The sequence below is a fragment of the Nuphar pumila genome, chromosome 10 (genome assembly GCF_984573655.1).
Source record: "Nuphar pumila chromosome 10, dmNupPumi1.hap1.1, whole genome shotgun sequence".
NCBI classification, from domain to species: domain Eukaryota; kingdom Viridiplantae; phylum Streptophyta; class Magnoliopsida; order Nymphaeales; family Nymphaeaceae; genus Nuphar; species Nuphar pumila.
In genome coordinates, this window is record NC_143258.1 from 33,677,411 (window position 1) to 33,685,069 (window position 7,659).

The window sequence follows — 7,659 nt, forward strand, 5'->3', positions numbered from 1 at the left end:
TTGAATGCTAAAAACCATTAAGGGTGATTAACTGAAGCCATCTAAGTTACTTAATATGCTGCATGTTAACTAATTACAACCTAAACACCTGCTGCAAACACAGAGTCAATAAGAGATTGAAAACTCCTAGCAACTAGGCAATACTAACATTGACTAGATCATGGAACTACGTCTAATTAGAGCTACCACATAAACTAGTATAAAATATAAACTCAAAACAGCTATTAGACCTAATCTAACACTAAAGCAATTCACCCTTTAACATGCTAATTAACACTAGACTACAGCCAAACAACTGATGCCTAATATCCCTTATGAAAACTAAACACCTAACTCATATAGCATAGAAATGACACTACCCAATTCTAACACACACCACACTAATTACATTCATTAAAATCAATCAAACAAACCTAATAGCATTTAGATTGCTTCACTACAAAACGTAAATGAGCATATTAATTCTGCTAAAATAGAACTTAAACAACATGCAACAAGCTGACTATTACTTCAAACTTACCTAAATCGAGTAAAGAGAAAAACACTTCTAAAACCGTACTAAGTCTAACACTATACTAACCTTTAATCTAACTCAGTAAGGCATCAAAATAATGCGGAATTCACTATAATTTGTCTAAATTTTATAATGAACACAAGGAATCCACAAGTACGTCTACTTACACTAACACGCATAAATCAGGTAGAGGGAATCTACCCGATTTTCACTAATTGCATACATCTAAAAGCATAATCAATGAACAACAAATTTTCTGCAATATTAAATTAATTAAACACACTCAAAACATCACTAATCTATATTATTTTGCTGCACTAATATTTACACCAATTAGCTTCAGCCGGCTAGAATTAATCTAGCCAGTTTAGGCGCTAGAAGGGGATTCGATCATTTAAAGCTGTAAAACACAAAAAGAACAAATTAAATGAAATATCTAACTCAAGTTACAGTGCTGGTTTAAGCACTAATACGCTACCTATGGTTGTCAAACACACAGAAAACTCAGAGCAATAAACAAAAGAAAAAAAAACATACGCAAATCGGTTCTACGCTACAAGAAGAGATGCGATGAGGATATACCGTGGCCAAGCAGCAATCCGAGGATTGAGAGGGTAGAGAGGAGTTGGAATCTGCCTTGGATGTGCGTTTTCAGCCTCGGTGGTGCTGTAATTGTATCCTCTTTGCTTCAGCTTGTTGGAGCACGCAGATGGAAGAAGAACCGAGTAAGGGAAGGGGAAAACGATCGGCTAGAGAGGGCGGCCGATTCTAGTAGAGCAGACGGCACTCCGGCTAGAAGTAGCTCCCTCCACGGCCTGTTGTACCTGCAAAATGTGAAGCATGGGCCATTAGTGCAGCAAAAGGAGAAGAAAGATAGATGTGGGAGAAGAGGAATGGAGGAGGTAGAAGATGGCACTTTAATGGAGGGCTTGGCAAAGCCAAGCATACCCAAGAAGGAGGAAGGACAAGGTGGGGCGACTTGATAGCTGAGGAAGGAGATGGCTGGATCGAGAGTCGGCTGGAGGAGGCACACTTCCCAAGGTAGAGACCCCCTCTTAGGGTTTCTTCATGCATTTTATGCAAAATCCCATATTTTGGTTATTTTCAAAACAAGGCTTAAAAACAAAATAATGGCTAGGTGCCTTTTTGCAGGGGGTATTTAGCAATTAAGTTCAAAAAAAATTAGTTTGGAGCTGGGTTGGGTTGGATTTGGTATGTTTTATACTGATCCAAGATCCAAATTGGTCGTTTGGATCGGATCTTGACCCGGTTTGCCCTAAGGTTCGAACTGATGCACTGTAAATGCGATATTTCTCTCGTTTTAAGTTCGTTTCGAACGAAATTTGAACCGTAGCTCAATCATACCTAAATACATCTAAGTATGGGTTTGAAACCTATAAATGATGTTTTTATGCATGCATAAAATATTATCTTTACGAGTAATTCATGCATCATCAAATACCCCATGAGGAAAAAAATTTTTGAACAAAGCTAAAAAGAGTGAGTATTTATGTGAAGTTCAAAGAAAAGACTGTATTTGAATGTAAAAAGATAATTTTGAATCACAAAGTATAAGTATGCACAGTTCGAAATAAGCTACTAAGTAAGTGAAAAGTATAAAGAAAAAGCTCAAGCTCAAAAGAAAAGAGCATGTGTTAGCTTGTTTGGATAATTTTACAATCACGAGTAAGATGAGTTCAGACGCAAGTTGAAGCGTTTGAATTTTATTTGAAAAGGAAAGTGAAAACTTTATGAGCCTTAGAAGCTGAGATCAGATACAAGTTGAAGTGTCTGAACCTCATGTCGAAGGGGTAAATGAAGGAAGTTACTTTTGTGCCTAGTTAATGTCTTTAACATACAAATAGTGGTATAAAAAGATATCGACATTGCACAGGGCACAAAAGCAGACCGCACACAAGCTAGCAAATGAAAAGAAAAGAATTCAAAAATTGGAAAAATTAAAAATCCAATGAAAATGGGAGCTTAATGTAAAGAAAAATTTATTGCTTAGAAATAGAATGAAAGTCTGTGCAGAAAAAGATACAAGTGATGAAAAATGAACAATAACATGACAATACACGATTTTCTGAGAAACAATCATAGATAAATACGATTTTTAGAAGAGTGAAAGAAAGATTTTTATCGTGGAGGCATAGAATCTCTAATTGTGTTCTGAGAGTGAAAATTACATGAAATGTTTGCTAAAATTGATTTCTGGAATTGCCTAGCATTTTAGAAGAAAAATTTAAATTTTTGCATGAGATATGATGTTTGTTGGTAGCATCTCTGCAAACCCTCATGAGACATTGCTCATCCACTGGGGTAACCCAGGGGTTCAAAAAGGGCTTGTTGCATAAGCTAAATGCAACCATGATTTCTACGAAAGTGAGTTAGTTGTTTAATAAGAATTTATATTTTATCGGGTAAGTCAGTACCTTCATTATCAGGGTAGTGCAAATTGCTAGGGACTAGCAATCATTCTAGCACAACTTGACTCGGCAAGCTACCCTCAGGTCTTCTATTCAGCGCTTCCGCTAATTATCCCATTTGCGATTCTAACTTCGCGATGGACTGTGTATGAGAACTCAACATCTGACTACACTTGTCAAAGGCATTCTAGCTTGAGGTTTTCACCTCTTTGATTGCATGGAGAAGTCTCTCCTCAAAAGAAGTTTGCAGGGCAGACTCTCATGAAGGCTGGGGAGGATAAGGAGCGGCTTGAGGAAAGCTCAGCCTCTATAATGTCTGAGTGAATGGAGGCGGCCGAGTGGGATGTGAGGGCAGAATCTAGGTGGAAGACTGTGGGTTCTTCCACGAGAAGTTAGGGTGATTATGCCACCCCGGGTTGTATGTAGAAGAATATGGGTTGTTCTGGGGCCTGGCGTAATTATGAGTGGCTTGAACTTGCTCTTGCACAAATTCAGGGTATTGAGCTGTCGAAGGGAACTCAGTAACAATGTGTGCCGGACTGGCACACAACGTGCACACTGGATGAGGTTGGGGTGGTCCTGAGAGGAGCTGGTCCAACTTCTGAGAAAGTAAATCGACTTTACTCTGTAGCTCAGTCGTGGGACCCACCTCAAGAACACCACCCTGCTTTGATCCACTGGGTGTGACTCTATCTGAATAGGAGGTAGAGGCATGATGGAATGAATTTTCGGCAAGAGTATCAAATAAGTTTCATGCCTCATCCTCACTTTTTAACATGAATGTCTCTCCACATGAAGCATCGATCATCTGACGATTCTGGTCAAACAATCCATCATAAAAGCTCTGCACCAGCTGCCACCTGGGCACCTGGTGATGGGGACATTTCCTAAGGAGGTCCTTCATCCTCTCCCAGGTCTCATGAAATTGCTCACCATTCAGTTCTGAGAAACTGATGATGGCTCACCAGAATTGGTTTGTTCGACCTATGGGAAAGTACTTCTTAAGGAACTCCTGCTGTAACTGATCCCATGACCCTATAACGATGGTATTTAAGGATTTAAGCCAGTACTTGGCTTTATCCTTCAATGAGAAAGGAAAGAGGATCAACTTCAGCGTGTCGTCCTCAAAATTTTGAATTTTAACTGTTGAACATATTTCGATAAACTTGTCTAAATGCCGGTAGGGATCTTCGTGACTAAGGTCGTAGAAAGATGGGAGCATTTGGATCACACTAGCCTTAATCTCGTAATGTGGCACCCTAATAGCTGGTCTTCGAATGCACGATGCTTGGGTGTACTCTGTGGGTAGGAAGTACTCCCTGAGAGGACGCATCGAAACTTCGGGTTCTAGGTCTCCCATTTCGGGTCGGTTCTAAGCAGAATGTAAGATTCTCTCTGGATCCTCAACGAAAGGTTGAAGTGGGACACCCAAATTCCTACGCCCTTGCATACACTCGCACGAAGTCCAGATGTGTGCAACCTAACCTAAACTATCTAATCGACCTAACTACGTAAATAGAAAAACGAAAGCAATAAGCAAATAATAAAAGCAGGAAGTAAACTAAGTGCAATTAAACTACGTTAAGCATGCTTAAACAGAATTCAAATGCATAATCAAATCTACTCTAAGTATGCTTAAGTACAACGATAGAAATTCACGCTAGGTTATCTAGAACTCACCTGTCTAAGCGTTCTAGAAGCATGAAAATTGTGAATCCTAAAGAGACAAAACGTGAATCCTATATGTACCTACTACGTTAATCCTATGTTTACTTACTAATCCTACAAACTAGAAAATAAAACACAAGTAACTAACTAACTAAGCAAATATCAACAAATTGCAAAAATAGAATTAAAAGAGTATAATCACTGTTCACCGACAATAGTGCCAAAAACTTGGTGTGCTTTTTATAAGAGTATTTTTAAAACATTATTTTATAGATGAAATTATTTTGGAAAATCGCCAACCAAGTAATAATACCAATTTTTTCACGTAAGTGATGAGTTGGATCGATCCACAGAGAACAGGATATACTCAAATTAAAACCAAAATTGTACTTTATTGATATTGAACTTGTTCAATTACACCCAAATATTACAATGAAATAAAAAATAAATAAGAACGAAAAAGAAACGTGCAGTGACTTAAGCCTGTGAATGTAAGGGCATTTTCATCATTTCACTAATGCGACAATCGACCACTAGGATGAATTGCTCTTACTGCAACCTAATATCGCTTGCATGACACGAAGGTAAAGTTAGTAAAAATATGCAAACACTTGAAACAACTACGATTACGTTATTTCTAAAAGTAATTATTAAACTAAGTTATACGTAAAATGAGGACTAATCAGAGTTAATTCATTAAACTAAATCTACTAACGCTAAGATTAACTCTACACTAATGCTAGAATTTTAATAAAGCACTTAAACATGAAATTAGAAAAATTATGAAAAATGGAAAATGACTATTTTACCCCCACGCTATGCAAAACCCTAATTTCTGATAGGCGGTCGTAAAATGAATCGTAGATGACCTAAACAGAGTCCGATTGGAGTGATTTTTATTGCGCTGAATTTCTGATAGAATCAGAAATTCAACGAAGCTTACGGATCCCGAAAATCACTCGAGGAACTCCATGTATAGGCATCACAAAATCAGCAAGAAACACACGATAAGCCTATCTAGAAAATTAAATGATGCGAAGGGCAAAACTATGCGAAAATAAATCCTAAATTGCTAATTATCCAATTAAAACACATGTATACTAATTCTAAATCTAATTATACTGATAACCTATAGAAAGTATGAGTTTAACAATGGATCCTAGGCTCACAAATCGACAAACCCGGCTAGATACGTGGTTCTAGCCGGTTTTGACGTAGGAGTTAAGAAATGTTGCGACGAAAGTCTAAAATGCAAATAAACCCTAATCTAACATAACTACTCCATTTAGCATCCTAAATACTAACTAATTAAAATCAAACATGGACTGAAAACACAAATCTAATCACTATGTCAATTTTTAGAAAATACCCTCAATCAACTAAAGGGATTCTAGTCGACTTGAGGGGTTTAAACAAATTGAATGCTAAAAACCATTAAGGGTGATTAACTGAAGCCATCTAAGTTACTTAATATGCTGCATGTTAACTAATTACAACCTAAACACCTGCTGCAAACACAGAGTCAATAAGAGATTGAAAACTCCTAGCAACTAGGCAATACTAACATTGACTAAATCATGGAACTACGTCTAATTAGAGCTACCACATAAACTAGTATAAAATATAAACTCAAAACAGATATTAGACCTAATCTAACACTAAAGCAATTCACCCTTTAACATGCTAATTAACACTAGACTACAGCCAAACAACTGATGCCTAATATCCCTTATGAAAACTAAACACCTAACTCATATAGCATAGAAATGACACTACCCAATTCTAACACACACCACACTAATTACATGCATTAAAATCAATCAAACAAACCTAATAGCATTTAGATTGCTTCACTACAAAACGTAAATGAGCATATTAATTCTTCTAAAATAGAACTTAAACAACATGCAACAAGCTGACTATTACTTCAAACTTACCTAAATCGAGTAAAGAGAAAAACACTTCTAAAACCGTACTAAGTCTAACACTATACTAACCTTTAATCTAAACTTGGTAATGCATCAAAATAACGCGGAATTCACTATAATTTGTCTAAATTTCATACTGAACACAGGGAATCCACGAGTATGTCTACTTACACTAACACGCATAAATCGGGTAGAGGGAATCTACCCGATTTTCACTAATTGCATACATCTAAATGCATAATCAATGAACAACAAATTTTCTGCAGTATTAACTTAATTAAACACACTCAAAACATCACTAATCTATATTATTTTACTGCACTAAGATTTGCACCAATTAGCTTCAGCTGGCTAGAATTAATCTAGCCGGTTTAGGCGCTAGAAAGGGATTTGATCATTTAAAGCTGTAAAACACAAAAAGAACAAATTAAACAAAATATCTAACTCAAGTTATAGTGCTAGTTTAAGCACTAATACGCTACCTATGGCTGTCAAACACACAGAAAATGTAGAGAAATAAACAAAAGAAAAAAAAACATACGCAAATCAGTTCTACGCTACAAGAAGAGATGCGATGAGGATTTACCATGGCCAAGCGGCAATCCGAGGATTGGGAGGGTAGAGAGGAGTTGGAATCTGCCTTGGGCATGCGTCTGCAGCCTCGGTGGTGCTGCAACTGTATCCTTTTTGCTTTAACTTGTTGGAGCATGCAGGTGGGAGAAGAACCGAGCAAGGGAAGGGGAAGACGACCGGCTAGAGAGGGCGGTCGATTCTAATGGAGCAGACGGTGCTCCGGCTAGAAGCAGCTCCCTCCACGACCTATTGTACATATAAAACGTGAAGCATGGGCCATTAGTGCAGCAAGGGGAGAAGAAAGATAGATGTGGGAAAAGAGGAATGGAGGAGGTAGAAGACAACGCTTCAATGGAGGGCTTGGCAAAGCCAAGCACACCCAAGAAGGAGAAAGGACGAGGTGGGGTGACTTGATGGCTGAGGAAGGAGATGGCTGGATCGAGAGTCGGCTGGAGGAGGCACACTTCCCAAGGTAGAGACCCCCTCTTAGGGTTTCTTCTTGTGTTTTATGCAAAATCCCATATTTTGGTTATTTCCAAAACATGGC